Raw genomic sequence first — 21,151 nt, 5'->3', positions numbered from 1 at the left:
TACAGTAAAGTGCATCCGTCATTAGGAAACTCTGGAAATTGCTGGTTTGATCTTCTTCTAAAAGAATACTAGATACCTGGTTGCAATGATCATTATCTTGCTATAAGCTTTGAGTCACTCCCTAGAACAAGTATGTAGATAAGGAATATCAGAAGTGTCAAAACACCTGATCTGTATGCCTGCCACAGATGAACAAGAATTCTGAAGCCAGGAAACTAGAAACCTTTTAGAAGAAATTTAAGAAGACGCTCAGTTTCCTCTAAACTGTGCCTACCTTGTACTTTTTTTTTAAAGTATATACAAGTTGAAAAATGTAAAGTTGAAAATAGCTTGGTTTGGTTTAGTTTCAGAAACTGGTACTAAGATTTAAGTTGGTCATAAAACTGTGTAATTTACCCACTTTAACCCCCAAGCTATTTTACTCTTACCACCAAGAGCCATTTACACCGATCAGCGCTCCTCCCATTAATTTGGCCATAACTTTATCACTGTTTATCAAACCTAAATGATCGATATCTTATTTTTTTTCACCACTAATTAGGCTTTTTGTGGGCAATTGTAACGATCGGTGTAACACAGAGAGGATCTAAATATTGGTGATCTGCAGTATCACCAAAAATACAGATATATACCTGATTATTGATGATCTGCAGTATCACCGATAATCAGATATATTACTAACCTCTAGACACCTGAGAGATATGAGTGTTTGGTGCAACAGTAATACTTTGAGAACAATATCAGGAGGACAGGTACAAAGGCAGTAAGGAATACTGCTAGAGAATGAGTACCTTTCAGCAGCCTGAGAATCTCCCGCAGGGAGGAGTCAGACTGGGAGAGGAAAGGACCAGAGCGTGAGTGACACCAAAAGGAGGATGTCACTGACTGATCTGTGAACTATCTCTTAACTGAGGAGATACCTCTCAAGGTCGGACAAGCCAGGTCGGCAACACACAGACATACAAAGTACAAAGACAGGAGGCTGATTCGGTAATCCTAAGGCAAGCAGGGTTTGGCAACAGAGTATCAGATATAGCGAAGTACCGAATCAGTGAACAGAAGAGTGGTCAGGAAAGCAGAAAGTCATAACAGATAATAAACAATGCCTAGTCTTGGGTGTGAGCTCCGTGATCATCAACACCCTGGAACTAGTCTGACATATAACAGAATGATAACACGAGTCCCTAGTCTTGGGTGTGAGGTCCGTGATCATCAACACCCTGGAACTAGTCTGAAGTATAACAGAATGGTAACACAAGTCCCTAATCTTTGGTGTAAGGTCCTTGATCATTAACACCCTGGAACTAGTCTGAAGTATAACAGAATGGTAACACAAGTCCCTAATCTTGGGTGTGAGGTCCTTGATCATCAACACCCTGGAACTAGTCTGAAGTATAACAGAATGATAACACAGATTCTGACAATAAGGTCTGAGTGCTTCCACGTAGTGATCGCAACGGCAGACAACCAGCGAATGACCAGCACCCAGTATATATAGCCCAGCGCTCTCCAGCGCCTCCCCTAAGTGCTGGACCAATGGGAACTGGTTGAATCATCAGCTGACCGGCTTGGTCAGCTGACTCCCTTCTGGCTGTCATAAAAGTTCTGCCTCTCAGCGCGCGCGTCCTTCTGAACCTGTGTGGACTATCAGTCCCAGCCACACCAGACATGTCTTGCGTACCACCCGCCGCGCTGGACACGGAACCAGCCGCACCGCTATCAGGGCATGCGGTGGTTTCTCCGCGTTCAGCCATACTGGCAGATGTAGGCCTACGCGTGCAAACCGCCGCGTTGGATGCGGAATCAGCCGCCTTGTTCTGAGCACACGCGGCGGCTTTTCTGCGTTTTCTCACAGCAATACTTGTTTTCAGTAATTATTTTATTTTCTATGTAATTTATAGGGAAAAATAAGGGGGGGATGAAAAAAATACCCTTTTTCCAATGCCATTCCCTATAGTTTTAAAATAATGTAATTAGTAATGCTACTACGTATATAGATAAAACCCCCACATCTTATTTGCCCATTTGTCCTGGCTATCACAACATGTAAATCATGTTCCTAGCACAATGTATAGTGACAAGATATTGTTTTGGAAATAAAGGTGTATTTTCACTGTTTTGTGTTTTTTGTACCCCATCAATAATTACAAGCACTTATTTGCTAAAATAACAATAATATATCCTCATGACATACATATTACATACGGTACATATTAAAAAAGCTGAGTCCCTAAGGTAGCTTTTTATGTTTTTTTCCCCTTCACCAATCCCTGATGTGTAAATCCCGCCGTGAATGAGCGTCATGAGTGCACGAGTACCCGCCGCTGATTGACAGGACGTACCAATAATTCCTGCTTGTGTCTGTGAGGCTCAATCTGGACGTAACTGTATGTCCAGATTGCGTTAACAGGTTAAACTAAAGTTTCATGTCAAAACGATCAGATCAGTGGCTAAGTGCTGGCTCCAATAATATGCAATGATTTGTACAAAATCAGCCACCTGGTTATATACGATGTACTTTTTCAGCAATGCTCCATGGTCACCTCCTTGCAGCTGAAATCACATGTGGCTCTGATCTTACTCTTGGACCGTTATTTTGTTAAAGTGGGATAAAACTCCATATTTACTGAAGAAATTAAGATAAACCATCCAATAAGAAATTACCGTAATCATTTAACTTACAAATTTGTTGTTTTTAGTATTCACTATCAGATTAAAAAAAAAGGGGTTATATAAAAAAAGAAAATAATATTTCTGCTTGTTTCCATCTTTCCATCTCTGTGATGCCAAAGGTGACACCACTTCTGCCTTTTTTTTTTAAACTCTACTCAGTGTTAACCTCCCTGGCGGTACATTTTTTTCTGGATTTATGGGTCTAAAAGCAGTAATTTTTTTCCAAGAATTGTAGGCCTCCAATTTTTACATCATAACTAAAATATATCAGAATAAAGGCCTTGTAGACATCCCACATAAAGTAAAAGACAAGAACACAAAATTGTTGCAATAATTACATTTATGAAGAAACTTTAAAAAAATTGTGAACCTGCAGGGGAGCAGCTAGGGTTTTTGTGGCCCCAAGAAGCCTATAACTTGAGCCCCCCCTCCCCTCCCAACCCCTTCCACGAATGGAGTAGTGTAAAAATGGGTGTTGCCCCATCACCGAAGAAAGCAGCACGAAGTCATGATGTGGGTGGAGCCAAATACTACCAAAATACAAGTAGTCCTCGGTTAATATATGAAATAGGGTACAGGTGGTGTCCTCAGTATAGGCGAGCTATAGGTGCTGCAATATATAGGTAGCCAGGTACATGCGGTGCCCTCAGTATAGGTAGTGAGCTACATGTGATGCAGTATACTGGTAGCCAAGTAAATGTGGTGCCCCAGTATAGATAGTGAGCTATAGGTGCCCAGTATAGGTAGCCAGGTGCATGTGGTGCCCTCAGTATAGCTAGCGATCTATAGGTACTGCAGTATAGGTATCCAGGTACATGTGGTGCCCCATTATAGGTTAGAAAGGGATTTACATAACCCTGTTCCAACGTAGACTCCTCTCGCCGGGCTCTCCCACTCTCATCTCCTCTCGCAGCATCCTATCAAATGGTTACTTCATGCGGCACCTCCGACGTCATGAGAGACGTGTCTGGTAACCATGGAGATAGGACGCAATGGCGACAGGAGGAGAGAGCGGGACTGGTGACCGGAAGAAAGTGTGGCGAGAGGAGTCCATGCAGGAACAGGGTTGTGTTAGTAAAGGGTGACCCCCAGGGCGGCGCAGGGCAGGTTGGTGGGCAACCACCAGCAGCAGAGCGAGGCACAACTTACAGTGAGGCCCCAAGCAAGGGAGTGACTCGCTTGTGCTCTGGTGGCGCTTCTGGAAACTGTACAAATAAGGCACCAGACTATACAGTATGTACATATATACCTAATACAACTCCCGTGTGTGGTATATTTTAAAACAGGAAATGGCACAGAGGGCAACATCACAATCGGGGCAGTAGAAGCACGATTCCTTTGGGACTTTATTCCCTTTGCTATCAGTCTTAGGCAGCAGGCTGAGAGTAGTCAAAATCCAGGCAGAGGTTGGTGCAGGCGGCAGACAGTGAGTAGTCAAAATCCAGGCAGACGTCGGTGCAGGCGGCAGGTAGAAAGAAGTCAAAATCCAGGTAGAGGCCCTTACAGGCGGCAGGAAGAAAGTAGTCAAAATCCAGGCAGAGGTCGGTGCAAGTGGCAGGCAGAGAGTAGTCAAAATACAGGCAAAAATCGGTAACAGTAAGGCAGATCAGCAGAAGCACTTAGCTCAGAAGCAGTTGGGAATCAAATGGCTATATTGTTAACATCTTGTTCTTTCAAATTAGCTTATCTGCCATCTCTACCATGGCAGTCAGGTGACACAGGGGAAAGATCAAATTACAACTTGTGATTAAAAGCAAATGTGGAGGAATTAGGCTAAGCTCTCTACATACAGGGTGCATTTATCTATGTTACACTATATTACAGTATACATTTTTAGGAACCTAATGCCTATTGTCTATGTTTACCTTCTGTCCGGTGCAAGACAGGCTAACCTTTCTACATACTGTATATACAAGCTACACTTCTCTATGTTTACCTTCTGTCCTGTGCAAGAGATCTGGTCCAGAGGGGGAATTCAACAGGCTAAAATCTCAACACACGTACCGGTGTGCATTTCTCCGTTTTCCTTCGGTCCTGTGCAAGAGTTCAGCTAACAAAATTACAGAAAACGTGTAATCGCTATTTATGTATATAAAACTAAGAGTAATGTACATATAAAGGAGGCAGCAAAGTCTGTACAGAAAAGCCAGTGGGAGAAAGATCCCTGCCTTTACCATGTAATTGTCTACAGCTAGGCACAGCTGACAGCAGCCCAATTTTCTAAATGATCAATTACTACTTGATTGAAAATCTATTGTGGAGTAGGGATTGTGCAAAACCTTGCACCACTCATTTTGCTGAATTCAATGAAAAGATGATGTAATTGCTCACCAATCGTTCCTTTAAATATAAAGGTGTTATTACCCAGCAAACATATCTTGGCAAATAAAGGAAAAATGTAATAATATTACTATACAAATTATAAAGAGTACCTTTACTTTAGTAGGAAATATAAAGTTGTGAACAAGGACAGCGGCAGAAATGAACACTATACTTGGGTGTGGGAGTCTGTCCGAGGGTCCGCTCTGGCTCCATTACCCCTTCCAATAACCCCTTCCCCCCCCTCCCTCCCCCTTATTCACACACATATGTCCATACCCCCAGCCTCTTCCCCCTGAAATTCACTCCCCCCCCAGAAAAAAAACTCCCCTCCCCCGATTCCATCACACATTCTGAATAATACAAGCCCACACATTATATATGAAATTGATGTGTATATGTGGTCTGTCCGGATACACACCAATTTGTGCCTTTTATCCCCAGTTGTGTACTCCTACCCTTATTGCCTGATGAAGCGGGTTTAGGCCTGCGAAACACGTTGTGATTAATCCCTGGAGCGTACCAATAAATATACCTTTTGTTGAATACACAGCTTGTTGTGTCTGCTTAAAGTAGGTAAGTCCACCACTGCCTCCAAGGCATTTTTAAATATTTTAAATATTGATCTTAATCTTTTGGCACCTCTGTTCATTTTACAATATGTTTACATCCACCCTTGGTGGAGGGGGCTACCCCTTTTTCTTCACGTCTACAGAGAGTGACTTCTTAATCCTGAGTGGGGACAGGTTAATCTCCTCACCTGCCTATACAGTGGTTGCCTGGAGGTAACCCTGGTTTGTGAGTATAAATTTTACTCTCTTTCACTATATCAATTGCCTTGACTTACTACACTATTGGGCTCTCGGTTCTCTCTTCACATATGTCCGTGGGTCCAGTACTACATAGAATTAGACTGAGTTCCTTTTCTTCTTTTTCCTACTCTAAGGGTTAAGAATCCCATGTTGTAAACGATACTTTCTATGTTGTCATACAGTAGCAGAAAACTAACTCTTGGTTATAAAACACTAGCATAGCAAAGAAACAGTTCCAGGTGCAGGGAATAGAAAACAAATGGTTAATAGTTTGAGAATACATTTATTACATACATAAAACATGAAAAACTGCTGTCATTCACTTCAGACAATAAAAGTGGTAAACGTAGATGTTTGGCTTTTAAAAACAAAATAAGATTCTGGGCTTCCAGGAAATAGCCCCACGCTTGATGGCTCCACCTTCCTGGCTACTCCAAGAGTTAATAAAGCTTAGGGGGTGGGGATGGGATGGGCCTCACTGCAACTTTTGTATATCACCCCCAAAAGTTTTCAATGTCAAAGTGAAGTTCATCAGCTTGCAACAAGATTAATAATGAATGTAAACATAACAATCATATGAACAGATGCTTTTTCCAACAAGAACTGTAACACACTCCTGATGTTATAGATTTATAAGCCCTGACAAAGACAGCACTATTTAATTTTAGATAAGCATTACACAAAGGTGATCAGATGAAATAATGCTGTTCCTTGCCAAGGCGAGTAGGATTCTACAGTAGTGCTGTACAGTCAGTACCTTCATTTTCATGCTGTTTGTTTTGTGCTGTGAACCTCTGACTTTACACCTCAGGCTACCAGACTGATTTATTTGTCTAGTAGGTGTGCGCAGAGCAGAGCTTATTTACAGAAGCTGTGATCCTGCTGCAAAACGCCAATCATCAGTAACTCTTCGGAGGTCATTCAATATGTTTTCATGGAGCCGAACTCAGGAATTTTCCCACAGAAACTTCTGGAGCCTTATAAAGAAAGTCTTGCGCAATTTTCTGGCAACAAAAGAATATGACTCATGCTACTAGCGCTCTACCTCTCTCCTTCCAATTCAAACTAACCTGCAAGCAGTTTGTCTCCCAGTTCCCTCTGTGCTTTCTCCTTCGCTTCCGCATCTCACCTCGCACTTAGAACATCCTCGCTGTCTCACTTTGAACTTGACTGCTGCAGCTAGAATTGTGCATTCTGTTTGTTGAAAGGCTTCTATACTCAGGCTGTCCCAGGATGTAAACGACAGGCGCATTCCAATGGGTTTCTGGTGGGAAAAATATAATATATACATCAAAAAAACTGAAGGTTTGCTTTCATGGTGTTCTTGCTGGTGTTAAAAAGAGAGAAAAAAAATACCTAAGCACTTTCTAAATCTGAATAATGCTTGCCAATAAACTTTATCTTATATACTTTCAGAGTGAGTGTGTGAGTGTGTATGTGTGCGCTACCGTGTTTCCCCAAATATAAGACACTGTCTTATATTCATTTTTGCTCCGAAAGATGTGCTAGGGCTTATTTTCAGAGGATGTCTTATTTTTTGAGGAAACACTGGTAGTTTTCCTATACAAAATGTGTATACTGCATGCCATGCTGAAACACAAGCAGAATGCACAGAGCTTGTGGTTTGCGATATTGGCTCTCACTTACAAGAAACTCATTCTGCTGATCATGTGGGTAAGAGTCTATTTCTTGCAGGCAGAGAACTCTGTCAAGGTCCCCAGAGCTATGATAGGATAATCTGTGTGTCCTGGGAAAAGGTGAAGAGGTGAAGTGCTGCTGCAGCTTATCACGACAGATCAGGAGGGGTGGCTCCAACAAAAACACAAATTGCCTGACACATACAGGACTGTAGAACTCACATTATACTGCTGCTCTCCTGTGTCCAGGCTTTGTATTGAGCGTGACTTGCTGGTGTCATGTGGGCTGCTGCTAGGGCTTACATTCGGGGGATGTCTTATATTTCAAGCATGCTAGGAATTCCTGCTAGGACTTATTCTCAGGGGATGTCTTACTTTAGGGGAAACATGGTATGTTCCTTCAGTGTTCTCCCCAGGCTCTTTTAGCCGGGTGCTCCACCTGGCTAATTTTGGTCAGCACCCGGCTGTCATCGGCTCACCTCCTCCTCCTATGCTGTAAGCAGAGTTGCGTCGGCCCTGCATTCCCCATCATGCTCCACCCAGCTACTTTTTCATGCCACCCAGCTACTTTTTCATGCCACCCGGCTGGAAAAAAATTCTGGGGAGAACACTGAATAATACTTATGCACAAAAGCAAATATGATAACTGTATGGGTTATAAAAAGTAGGAAAACATGTTTTTATTGAATATTATGTCAAAGTTGTATACCGCTTTAAGTAAAAATTAGGTTTCCAAAGAAACAAATGTATCTAATGCCAGAGCTTACTATTTCACCATTGTTCATCCTCTATTCTGCCTATACTGATAGCAATCTAGCTTCGAGGTGTGCTGATGCCTAATTAAATAATGAAAGTTGGCTTTCTGAAAGATTTGTACTATTTGTAAAGTTTTTGATCTCTCCTCTCCATTTGTAAAGTATTCCTGTGGACTTGGTTATTCTCGCTGAATATATTTTTTTATATTTAACTGTTACCCACTGAAGCAGAAATGTGGGATAGGACCTGAAGTATTGAATGAGGAGGGCACATCTGGGTCACCAGCAGAAGCCCCTGTTTATTTTTTTCTCATGATAATGAAAGGTAATTTGTATGAGAAAAAAAGAAAAGAAATAGAGAATACCAAGTTTACTAAATAGTGTAGTATTTTCAGGCAATGGGATCACAAAAAAAATACTTACAAAACTGGGTTGCTGATAGGCAACCACAATATCAGGCACGTGGAGAATACCGTCTCCACACGGATAGGAAATCTTCTCTGGGATGGGTTGGGTCGCACATAGGGACACAGCACATAGGAACTGTTAGGGCTGGAACCCACAGGAGCGCTTTTGGCAGCGTTTTGGCAGCACTGCGATACGCTAGCAGTTTGCCAAAACGCTGGGCTAATGTTAATGGATGGGGCAACTTCCACAGGAGCGTTTGCGTTTCCCAGAAACGCAAACGCAGGACCTGCAGCATTTTGGGAGCGTTAGCGCTTCAATGTAAAGTATTGAAACGCTAGCAGAAACGCTCAGCAAAACCTAAACTGAGCGGTTTTGCTAGCGTTTTGCGGTTCAGCACACTGTAACAAAATTAAAAATAATTCACAGGACCAATCAGGATAAAAACGCAAAACGCAAAACGCTAGGCACCCGCTGGGGAAAAAAATACAATGTTGCAAAACACAACCCAAAACGCGCATGAATCCGCTTGCAAACCGCTCAGACAAAACGCTAGCGGTTGCGTTTTGCGTTTGCGGTTTTCAGTGGGTTCCAGGCCTTAGTGTTGGAGAGGAAGAGAAGACAAGTGGGAGTGGACTACAATGTACACTGGAGTGTGCGTGTGGAAAGGGTGCATCTCAATAGCTGTATTTCTTTTGGAATATCTTGGAGAGGGAGCCTTCTTCTCTGAAGTTATTGATGCAGGATATTCCAGAGGAAAACCAAACAATTATTTTAAGGAGACTTTTATGCAATTGCTTTTTCAGGAGATCTTGCTACAAGTACAATTTTGCAAGGGAAGAATTGTCCTGCTTCAGCAATTGCTATTATTTTTAATTAGCATATTAATCTAACTGCCTTGTGTTTTATACCTTATTGGGTAGGGCTGACAATCTTCTTAATTCACATGTAATTGGCCTATTAAAGGTGTGAGGTGTTTATCCAAGTGTTTTTGTTTGTTTTATTTGGCATTGCACACTTTTTGTTGCCATAACCCCTGTTACAACATTTTTGAAACCTGTTTTTCTCATCAAATTCAAGATGAGCATTAGAACAGTACATTACCCAGCTTCAACATCTGACTTGTTATCTCCTTACTATTTTCAATTAAATGTAGGGTTTAAGTGATTTAGAAAGCATCGCATTCTGTTTTTATTCCCGTTTTACACGGCGTCTCAGCTTATTAGGAAATGGGGTTGTAGATCTCCGCACAGAGAAACTTAGCTAATTATTTCAATCAGTGATTAACCCACCTGTGTTCTGGAGAGGAAATTTGCAAAATGTGTTGATGAGGCCCGAGGACTGTTTTGAGAATCTGATGAAGTAACTCTCCCACAATGTTTCTCGCAGGCAACTCTTAAAATATTTTCTAGGCATCGTCTCTGGATGTGAGCTCCAAGAAATCATTTTACTTATGAAAGATACTGTTTCTTGGCAAAGGAATATCACTTTTATATTTTGTGTTATGAAAGCAGTTTAGACTATATATGAAAACTAGGTGATGGGTCTGGTAAAAAGAAAGGAACTTTTTTCCAAGTTCCTAGAGAATCCTCCCTGCACATTCCTGACCTTTCTCTAATTGGGTTTACTTTAACTTAGTTAGAGAGACACTGAAGCAAAAAAAAACCAACTATAATATAATGATTTGTATGTGTAGTACAGCTAAGAAAAAAACATTAGCAGCAGAGACACAAATCTAATATTGTTTCCAGTAAAGGAAGAGTTAAACTCCAGTTGTTATCTATGCAAATTAGCCATTGAACTCGACTTTCAAAGTCCCCGAGAACTCTGACAGACACTTCAGATAATAAGCTTTAAAGGACATTAGCTATCATTTATAAAAGTTTGTTCGGTAACAAAAATCCGTGTGTAAAATACCGCTTTCGGTATTTTAGACTTCTGGGTGGTCATTCATAAAAATGTTGCCAGTTGCGATACAAGTGCAGTGATTTCCTGAAAAAGGCTGGCGGTCGGCAGGCGGAAACAGAGAAGCTGCCGGAGTCCCTCCGTGCACTGCTCTCACTGCTGCTGCTTGGGAGGTCTGTCTCATTAACTTACATGCATTCTGCATGCTTATCGCTACTTCCAAGGTAGCGGTATTCCCCGTCCATGCGCATACCTCTTGCTCTAATCTTTATGAATTGACATTTTGTTACATTTCTTAAGAGATTCAACGCACAAGGCGGTAATTTATCGCTCTGCTCGGAAATGTCAGCTTCTCATGCGGAAACAGCCTTTATGAATACACATTTTGCTATGTGCTCGGTAAAATCAGCTGTTTTCAGCATTTTCGCATGCTTCCGCATGCTTTATGAATGATAGCCAATGTATCTTGAAAGTATTTTGAACCCATTTAGAATGCCGAGTAGTGTCTAAACTGCAAATATTAGAGAATGATGCAATGTTATAAAAAAAACACTATATAACTGAAAATAAAAATATGAGAATATTTTCTTTACTACTAAAATTCTAGTAATTATCCGTATTACACAACCAATTCATTATATCATAATTTTTTTTTCGCTTCAGTGTCTCTTTAAAATAAAATAGCAATTGCACATACCTTAAAAATAACATTTAGGACGCTGATGACATCATTCTAACCCACGCCTGGGAAAACTACCGCCCGTGTGTGTCCTGAATCCGGCCCTATGGTAGAGGGCCGGACTCCTCTCCTTCCCTGAAGCTTAACTCGCCCAATTGCACATTCCAGCGTCAGTCTCCATGGCGACAGAGGTGTCATGTGAGCCACCATCACTACGCACCAGCATATCACATGACGCTGCTGTCGCAGCTGGAACGCATGATTGGGTGAGTTAAAGCCGTATTGCTACATGTGTTTGCAACTCTGCAGGGAGGGAGAGAGTAACGAGGCTGGAATGCAGGAGGCATGCCGGCTTCTACAGGAATGCGGCCCGCAGCCAGAATAGTTTGCCCACCTCTCTTCAAACCCTACCGAAATTTCAATTATTTGTATCCCACAATAAAATTTAACCCACTCTTGCTCTGAGATTACTTTTCTAGAGGGCAACATCTACATAAATACATAATTTAATTAACTGATGTACTTCTCTTTCAGCCTAAAATATGTTGTTTCTGCTTGGTTTAATTTATCTGAGGAAATCCAGGATTTATGATCCTTTTAGGCCAGGTCTGACAAGCCTAAAGCTGCCCATACATTACTGCTTTGCCACGTTCAATTAACCTTTTTACTTTTATCATCTTATCATATCTGAAGAGAATTTAGTGTACTCCATTATGCTCAATCGATGCATATTGCCTGATATCTGCTCAAATTGACAACATTTCTTGATTGAGCATGATGGAAGATGTTGGTTAATCGTAAGAGGAAGCAGCTGAGGTTCACATGATTTCGAACCATTTATGGTTTCAGAGCATGCATTAACACTGGTACAAAAAAAAAAGAGCAACATGTTCGATTGATTCGGTCTGCGGCTGCACTCTTGGTGACATCAGCGGGAGCGAGGACACGGCCACGCAGGCGCAGTGGTTTTCCTACTTTAAAGTCGGAAATGCCAGAAGTGAATCGGAGGCGGGGACTGGAGCATCAGTGAGTGGCCACCCGGGCACAGGAAGTCTGAGGGGGGCCATTAGAAGCCCCGGGTAAGTTTAACTCTTCCCCCCCCCCCCCAGAAGTCCTTTAAGCATGACAAATTCACTGGAGGTCAAATCAATGTGTTGTAAATGTGTTTACAATATTTTAGTGATGCTTGCACCCTTTTGATATCCAGTTGTATTTAGTACACATAAGTGACATTTATATTTATTTGCAAAAAAAAAGTCAGTGCTTTCTCCTGATGTTCATATGTATGTAAATTATGCTTTATTCAGTAGACAGGATGAAAAGCTGAAGAGGTATTACTTTATTCTGATATCTTATTGTTACTCCTACATTTCAATCTTTTAAAGTTAGCCCATAAAGGCTTCTTGCTTCAAAACTTTCTATCTTAACTGATGGGTCACATGGTACAATATTCTACAGCTACTGCAGTGTTCTCCCCAGAATTCTTTTCCAGCCGGGTGGCATGAAAAAGTAGCCGGGTGGGATATTAAGGTCATGATGGTCGGGAAAGGAGGATGATGGTGTGTGCTACTATTAGGTAAGAATGGACAGGGAGGATCATGCTGGGTGCTGCTCGCTGGGTAGGAGATTAGGTGGATCGCGCTGGGTGTTAGTGAGGTAATCATGCTAGGCACTGCTGATAGGGGTAGAGGATTACACTAAATGATGCTAATGGATTCCGAGGCATCTTGCACTGAGTGTAGCTGTTGTGAGGGGCAATCCGATAAGAGTGCTGCCAAAGGCAGATTAATACCAGACAGGGCTGTAGACTGGGTGACTAATTTAGGCCCAAAACCACACATGCCCACAGACTGTTCTGTTATGTCATTCAAAAAGTCTCACAATAGTCTTGGCTGACATAGTGGTAGTAAACCCAGTGTAGACATGCTTGTTTGTCTTGCTAAACAGCATGCACTACAAAGATAAAATAAAAGTGCTTGGGGGTTTCTGCTGTGGCTTCACCCCTTAAACAAAGTCAAGCACTGGTAAGCAGACATACATACTGTATTCAGGAAATGCAGTATATAGAGGATAGAGGGGGTTGAGTAGAAAAGGTGAATACAAACGGAAGGGAAGAGTAATAGGTGTAAGGGCCCTTTTCCACTAGCAGTCACTAGCGTTCACGCTGAACGCTAGCGATTGCTGAATCGCAATTCCGCCGATTTGCCGACGTTTGCGGCCGCGATTTTGCTATGCTATGCACTGCATAGCAAAATCGCGGCAAATATCGCTCCGCCGCACGTTCGCGTTCCCGTCAAAAACGAATCGCGATAGTGGTAATGACCTACCGCGATTCCTATGTTAAAAAGAAAACCGTAGCGATTGTAAAATCGCTAGCGGTTTGCGACTTTACGATTCGGCCAGCACAAACGCGCTGGTGGAAAATGGCCCTGAGTGTCTGGGAGGGAGATAGATTTGTCTTTGAGGGACAGAGAGAGTGTGTGTGAAAAGGACTGGTAAAGGGGAAAGAAAAAAAAAAGAGGGAGAAAGTGTGTCAGACAGACAGAGGGAATGTTGTAGAGGGAGAGACATATGCAGGAATAAAAATGTGTGTGAGTGGACAGCACACTGCAGGAAGTCTGCAGACTGATGTCCAGGACAGCTAGATTTACTATGTAACGTCTCCGGCAGAGCAGTGGGGGAAAGGAAGCAGTTGTAGCTGTAAAGTTGTCTAATACTGGTCTCTAGCACAGAGACAGCAGCTGACCAGGATTCCATTGCTTGGGGACCATTACTGCCCTGCTGTTGCTGTCCCCGGCATGAACGAGCGCTGCTCCACAGTGACCTCTGATCGGGTGAGGCTGGAGCACATGCTGGGAAGACAGGAGGAGGAGAGCCCGTCCTCTGCATGACAGGCAGATCAGCGACTCACCAGAGGGATCACAGGAAGCCCAAGTTCTCTCAGTTCTTTCTCTGTGTGCTGATGTGCTCCTCCTTCAAAGCTCCCGCGGTCTGGCTAGTAATAGCTGAGGAGGAGGGCGGAGATTGTATCAGAGTGACAGCGGGCCAGCTCCAATGCCACAGCCGCTGCACACTGTGTTGGATGAGTGTGGAGGACTCAGGACGGCAAATATGCCATAGACAGGGATTAGTGATCACAGCAGCCGGGCGGGGACTGACCACCAGCCGGGCGCACCGCCCAGTTAAAAGGCTCTAGGGAGAACACTGTTATTATTCATTTAGAAATTACAAGTTCCCAAAGTACAATTTTTTTGCTCTGAGAGCTGCCATTGCATTTTATTCATAACTGGTGTATTCATATTGTAATGTACCCAGAAATGCTTTCTGAGTATCTGAATTGCCAGAGAAGTTTACATTCCTCACTTGATACAATTAAGTAAACACAAGATAATATTATCTCCAGTTTGGATGCATCCAGCTTTCCCTGCAGGGAGCTTGTAACTAGTTGAATGCTGTTCTACTAAAAAAAAATAAAAAATAAATGGTGGTAGTATATAATATTATGTAACTAATCTTTTAGAGCAAAGAAGAAATGCTGGGTTTCATACCACATTAGGTATTAACATTTTCGTAATTAGGAATACGCGATTACCATCCCAGAGTGCCTGAGTCTCTCATAAGTAAAGATTTGGGCAAAATAGTGAAAGAACGTTAGAATAACAGTTTTCAATGTAAAATAAATAATTTGGGGATTTTATAATCCACCATCGTACATAATAAAATATTTAAAAAATCCACAGATCCATTGCTGAACTCAAAAGGTAAGGTCAAAAGCCCACGCTGGATGGCCATGAACTTTGGTCGCTCTGAAAGCACTGAATTATAAACAATTCAGTAGAGAAATCACTGCATGGGCTCAGAAACACTGTAAAAACCTATTATCTTCAACAAAGTAAATTCAAGTCTTATTTCTCTGGCAGCATTGTTTTTCAAGGTACGTGGCTTTGACAATGCTAAAACCAAAAGGACTGCCAAACAAGAGAGGCAACTGGCAATTCAAAAAGTAAAGAAAGGAAGTCTGATATACAACTGTATGCATCCTTTTCTTATAGGATTTATGTGTTGTAAAATTGCTTAAATAAAATATGTTTGAACAAAAACAGAAGAAAGATGCCATCCTTTATGTTCCCTTACTGCGTGTTTCTTTTAACTTTTTTTTTAAATGGAGCAATGGACAACAATGCAGTATACCTGCAATATTGACTGTAGCCTGTCGCCACATCACTATTATTATCCACAGTAAAAGCTGACTCCTCCCATCCTAATAAACTCTGCTATAAAGGACAACTGAAGCAAGAAGTATATGGAGGCTACCATAGTTATTTCTTTTTTAGCAATACCAGTTGCCTGGCAGTTCTCCAGCTGATCTATGCAGTCGTGTCTGAAGAACACCAGAAACAAGAATGCAGCTAATCTTGTCAGATCTGACAATGTCAGAAACACCTAATCTGCTACATGCTTGTTCAGGGTCTATGGCTAAAAGTATTAAGAGGCAGAGGATTAGCAGGATGGCCAAGCAACTAGTATTGCAAAAAAATTAAATAAAAATGGCAGCCTCCATATCCCTATCGCATCAGTTGTCCTTTAAAAATGGCCCCACTGCTTATAAATCATTCTCCCTCTCATTTCCTTGCATGTAATGCGCCTGCATAAGAGGTGTACAGATGTTAGACGTTTCTTGGCCTAGAGCACTAATTCATAACTGTATTATCTGACAGTCTGATATTCACGTCTTTTACAAATAGCAATCAGCTAGGATTGATTTTTTTTCCCACCGGATTGCTGTGTTCTGGCCCATAGCAAGATGCTTCCTGTCTCTCCCATCTCTCTCACTTTCCATAGGACAGAAAATGTAACTCGGTTGAGACATATATGCATTACTGTCAGAGGCTGCTGTAACAAATTGTCCCTCCAGATGACAAAGACTAATGTCTGTACAATTCATTAGTCTGATCTTTCGAAGTACAAATAATAAAAACGATCTGCAACGCGAAGATAACCAAGTCCACAGGAACACTGGATAAAAGGGGAGAGATCAAAAACTTAACAAACAGCAGAAACAATTTAGAAGGCCAACTTCCATTATTTATGTAGGTATCAGCACACCTTGAAGGTAGTTTACTGTTAGTTTAGGCAGAGTAGAGGATGGAAAAATAGTGAACTCGGGCATTAGATGAATTTGTTGCCCCTGCAATTTGGGTTTTTTGGATTAGGGGGAGATCAAGTTGGAGGACATAACTGAGGAGTTTTGGGAGAGTCTTAGGATAAAATCAGGTTTAGACAAGGTTTTCAGGTTAGGGTTAAGTGGAAGCTTTTGGTTAGAATTTATATTTTAAGAAGATTAGCATAAGGGCTCGTTTCCACTAGTGCCGCGTGCGTCTCTCAGACGCACGCCGGCACTGAGCGGGTGGGCGGGATCGCAGGCGAATCCCATGAGCTGTGCCATACACGGCTATGGGATTCGCAGCCTCCGCCGCGAATTCTGCGGGGGGTTTCAGCCGAATCGCTTCCGCAAGCGATTCGGCCGCGGCGCCGTTATCCCCTATGGCAGAGTTTCCCCGTGCGATTCATGTGCGGGGGAACTCTGCGGAATCGCGGCGGAAACCGCGATAGTAAAAAAGGGGCCTAAGAGAAAGGTAATGGCTATAGATTCTGGCTAGGCACTGTGCAGAGACTAGGTCAAAGTGACACTGAAATGAACAAACAAACAAAAAACTATAAATGGTCGAATGAATTGAATGTCTAGTACAGATAATTAATAGAACATTAGTAGAAAAGAAAAAAAAGTCTTCTTATCAGTTATATAGCTTTTTTTTCCCCTTTTAAATAACATTGCATCTTTGCAATTACAAACCCCACACTGTATTTTAACCTCTTCAGGACAGTGGTCTTAAACCCCCCTAGTAACCAGGCCATTTCTTACAAAATAGGCCACTGCAGCTTTAAGGGCTCACTGCAGGGCCGTACAACTCAGCACACAAGTAATTCCCCCCCCCCCTTTTCTGCCCACCAACAGAGCTTTCTGTTGGTGGGGTCTGATCCCTCCTGCCTTGTTTATTTATTTTTAATAAATATTTATTTCTTAATACATTTTCCTGTTTTTCGGGGGTTTTGTAATCCTGCCCACCAACAGAGTGGGGACAGAGCAGAGCTCCATCATTCAAGCAGGGATGCATGCATATCAGCGCGCACGATCCCCTCCAATCTCCACCCCCAGCACTTCACCCTAATTGGCGTGGAGTGGTCCTGGGGCTGCCGCTCTGCTCACACCAATCGGCGTGGAGCAGTTGTTAGGCAGTTAAACTATGAAACAGAACAGAGCTAATGGCCCTTTGAACTTCAGTGCAGTAAAACCTTATCTGAACCTGTGTCTCACTGTTTCTTTGATGTATAAGTGTTTCAGAAAATAGTACGGTCTCCAACCCAAGTTAGGTCGGAGAGCTCAGAGCAGCTCTTTTGCAAAGATAACAACTGAAGTTTCCTAACTCTTCCTGTACTGGAAACAATATGAGACAAACATGTGTTCTTTGCTACTAATTTTCTATTTCTTAGCTGTTCGTAGCTGTACTACAGAGGCGGACATAGGCCCGTGCAGACCGTGCAGCCGCACAGGGGCCCCATACCCTCTAGGGCCCACGCAGCTGCAACACAGTTAGGGTATGATTATTCTGTAGGCTCTTCTCTGTGTATCTCTCTCTGAAACCCATAAGGGAACAGTGATATTTGCTTGTGGCCCAGTCATACAGTATGTGTGCTACATAAACACAGTGCCTAGTTTTTACAGAATTTAACCTAGATTCATGTACTTTTATGTTATCAACATTATTTGGACCCAACCATAATCTGTTATGATTATGGCCACTCACATGGGGCCCCTTCATTTATTCTGCACAGGGGCCCATTATTGGCTATGTCAGCCACTGCTGTACTATACATACAATTCATTAGATCTTAAGTTTATTTACACTACAAATTCCCTTTAAGGTCAGTTACATGAAAGGTAAAAGTATTTAGTGGATTCAGGGTAACATAAGGCGAGGGAAGAGGATGTGGTTGGTTAGGGTAAACATACACTAAGTCCCGAAACTAGAGTTAGACACGGTAAGGGGTTTGGCATAGTATAGCAGTGAACCCTGAAAATTCTGTATGGAGAAGCTTTGGCATCATAAACGTTTCCAACTTGCATATCACAGTGCACCCAAAGCACCACCTGCTTGAAGTCAGTGTATTGAGAGCCGACTAGCAGACGGTTTGCCCAGTACTCATTGGCGTAACATGCTTTTTTTTGTGTAGGTCTAAAATCAATACAGTGGTCAATTTTAAGACACATCTCTACATTGTATAAGTACAATGTTATGACTTTAGATTTGGAAGTGGTAATAGAATTGTGGGTCATACATGTCCTGATAATGTATCACGTAAATCAGATATAATAAACAACTAAGGGCACAAGTTCACAAAAGGTATAAAAAAATGTATTAAGAACCATATTAAAATTAGATGGGCATAAAATCTCATGGGATGGCCACCCCAACATGACCTCTCGCAAACATGCACAGCAAATACCACACAGCAATCAAACAGGGTCTAGGGAAATGCCAATGTTTCATCTAGATCAGGCATGGGCAAACTTGGCCCTCCAGCGTGTTAAGGAACTACAAATCCCACAATGCATTTGCCTTTGAGTCATGACTGTGGCTGTCAGACTCCTGCAATGCATTGTGGGACTTGTAGTTCCTCAACAGCTGGAGGGCCAAGTTTGCCCATGCCTGATCTAGATCCAAATAACACAAAAGTATTAGATGCTGAAGCTAACTTAACATCAATGATCCAAAATTCCATAAAAGTTCCACATGGATACACTGTGATGTCGCAGCACAGTCCCATCACTTAAATCCAGCAATAATTACAGTTTGTAGGTAGCAATCTCACATAAACTTGCATATGTAAGTGAGCAGTTCCTAGAAGCTGGTTAGACAGGCAGGCAAAGCTGAGATAGGAAATGCAGATGTAGATCCAGCAGGCACAGCTGAAATCGCTTTCATCTCTCCCCAATGATGCTCTGGCCTCATCACCCTGCAGGGACATGCTGTGTAGTCACCAGTGCCAAGTGTTAGATGATCATAACTCGATGTGCATCAGGCAGTAGAATCCTCTCAGGGATGAAACCGTGCTGTGCTGGTCCACAGGATCACAGACCCAAGCAGTAGCAGCCCGGCCGGCATGACTGGGCGGCGTGCATGGCTCAGCGTTAGGCCCTTTTATGGGTCTGTGACATGACAGTGCTGTGAGCGGAGGCTGTAACAACATGGCGTACCATTCAGGACGAGCAGAGAGAAGCTCCCGACAGTTTGACGGCTTTCTCAGGGGGCATGGCGACATTAGTACAAAATTACTACAAATGTCAGTGGAACTGTGATGGCACCTACTGTCATCATCAGTGACTGTACACTATCATTGCACTTGAAAAGCTTAAAATGTACCGGAAGGGAAGAAAAATTCCCCTACAGGGTACTCAGCTCAGGAGGGGGAAGCCTCTGGATCCTAGAGAGGCTTCCTCTGCAGTCTCACCCCAGCAGTAGGAACCCTGAAAAACTGGTTGTCAGCGCCTTCTGCATATGCGCTAGCTCCGCCCTGCTCTGTTTTCTTAGGAAATAGCCAGGCCGGGATCGGGTCTGCACTATTTGCACCTGCACAGTAGCATGGACCCAATATGGCTCAGCTATTTCAGCCGGAGCCCAAGTGGGATGGAGCTAGTGCACATGAACAGGGAGACCACTCTTTGGGGGTCCCCAGCACTAATACAAGACTGCGCAGGAGGCAAGCCTCTTTAGGAACCAGAGGCTTCACCCACCCAAGTTGAATACCCCTTAGGGCCACTTTTCTATCTCACAGGTTTACTTTAAAGTGAACCTGTAAGTGCTTTATTTACTGCATTTCCAAAATAAATGTTGCGGTCTAAATGGAAGTTAAGCTATAGAAAGTGTCCTATTCTAACTGATTTGTATATGTATAAAAAGTAGCATACTGAACATTGTGCTTGCTCAATCCACTGTACTGCTACATTGTTAATAATATCAGTTCATTAACTGCTGGCAACGTCTTTGCTTAAAATAATGAAAATGTGGCAGCCGACACTGCTGCCCTTAAGTCAAAATAAACACACACAGATCATACTTACCTCCCGTGTAGTCTACTCCTCAAATCCTTTCTCCTCTCCCGCGTCCTGTTTGTCCACTTTTATCAAGGGAATTCTAATGGCCCATACTCACGAGGGACTTTTGTCGCCTCAACACGCGGCGCGCGCGTGTTGCGGCGACAGGTCGCCCGTGAGTATGGGCCGTCGCACGCGCGCGCACCCCGAACTGTCGCCCGCCGCTCATGTCGCCATGCGATTGAAAGTTTCAATCGCATGGCGACAGTCGCCGCCGCACCTCCCCCGCAACTGTCGCTAGTCCGCGTGAGTACGCGGACTAGCGACAGCAGCCTCCATTGTATCAAATGGAGCTTCCGGCGGGGGGAGGAGGAACGTCGGCGACAGCTTCCGCCTCGCCGCTGGTCCCTCTTCCGCGTGTGTACGCGGAGGGACCTGGCGAGAAGCTGTCGCCGGCCTGTCGCCCACACGCTCACGTGTGCTGACGACAGGCAACATTTGCAGCCCGTGAGTACGGGCCTTAAGTCTTCCATTTTGAAAATGGCCATTACCCCATAACAGCTTCCTGGTCAGCACAATGTTAAACTGTAATATCACCCACTTGAGCCATAGGGAAACATGGACATCACCTGGCACATCAGTTGTCCTCTCAGCTATAACTGACAGCAACTGATATATTTCAGTTCTGACAAAATGTTGTCAGAACTGGAAGGGATTATTGTCAGAAGAAAATGGTGAGCTTCTGAGAGGAACTGATGGCAAAGTAACTATGTAATGTTCATTTGAAGTTACCTCATATGTTTATTTTAAAT

At 42.9% G+C, this 21,151-nt stretch overlaps 1 protein-coding gene across 7 annotated transcripts in view; it reads right to left on the bottom strand.

Moving 5' to 3' along the window:
* SYT7 (synaptotagmin 7) overlaps nt 1-21,151 on the bottom strand; it is a 945,664-nt gene that overhangs the window by 872,056 nt on the left and 52,457 nt on the right. For 4 of the 7 annotated variants that reach the window (XM_068261178.1, XM_068261176.1, XM_068261179.1 and 1 more), the window contains 2 exons: nt 6,875-7,068; nt 4,610-4,723 (listed from right to left, as the gene is read on the bottom strand). The gene's annotated coding sequence lies outside the window, so the exon portion shown is untranslated. The remainder of the gene's footprint in view (nt 1-4,609; nt 4,724-6,874; nt 7,069-21,151) is intronic. The other 3 variants (XM_068261177.1, XM_068261181.1, XM_068261182.1) reach the window with 1 other exon arrangement.

The sequence above is a fragment of the Hyperolius riggenbachi genome, chromosome 11 (genome assembly GCF_040937935.1).
Source record: "Hyperolius riggenbachi isolate aHypRig1 chromosome 11, aHypRig1.pri, whole genome shotgun sequence".
Taxonomy (NCBI): domain Eukaryota; kingdom Metazoa; phylum Chordata; class Amphibia; order Anura; family Hyperoliidae; genus Hyperolius; species Hyperolius riggenbachi.
The sequence above is the reverse complement of the archived record's forward strand: the minus strand, read 5'-3'. Positions and strand labels throughout refer to the sequence as shown.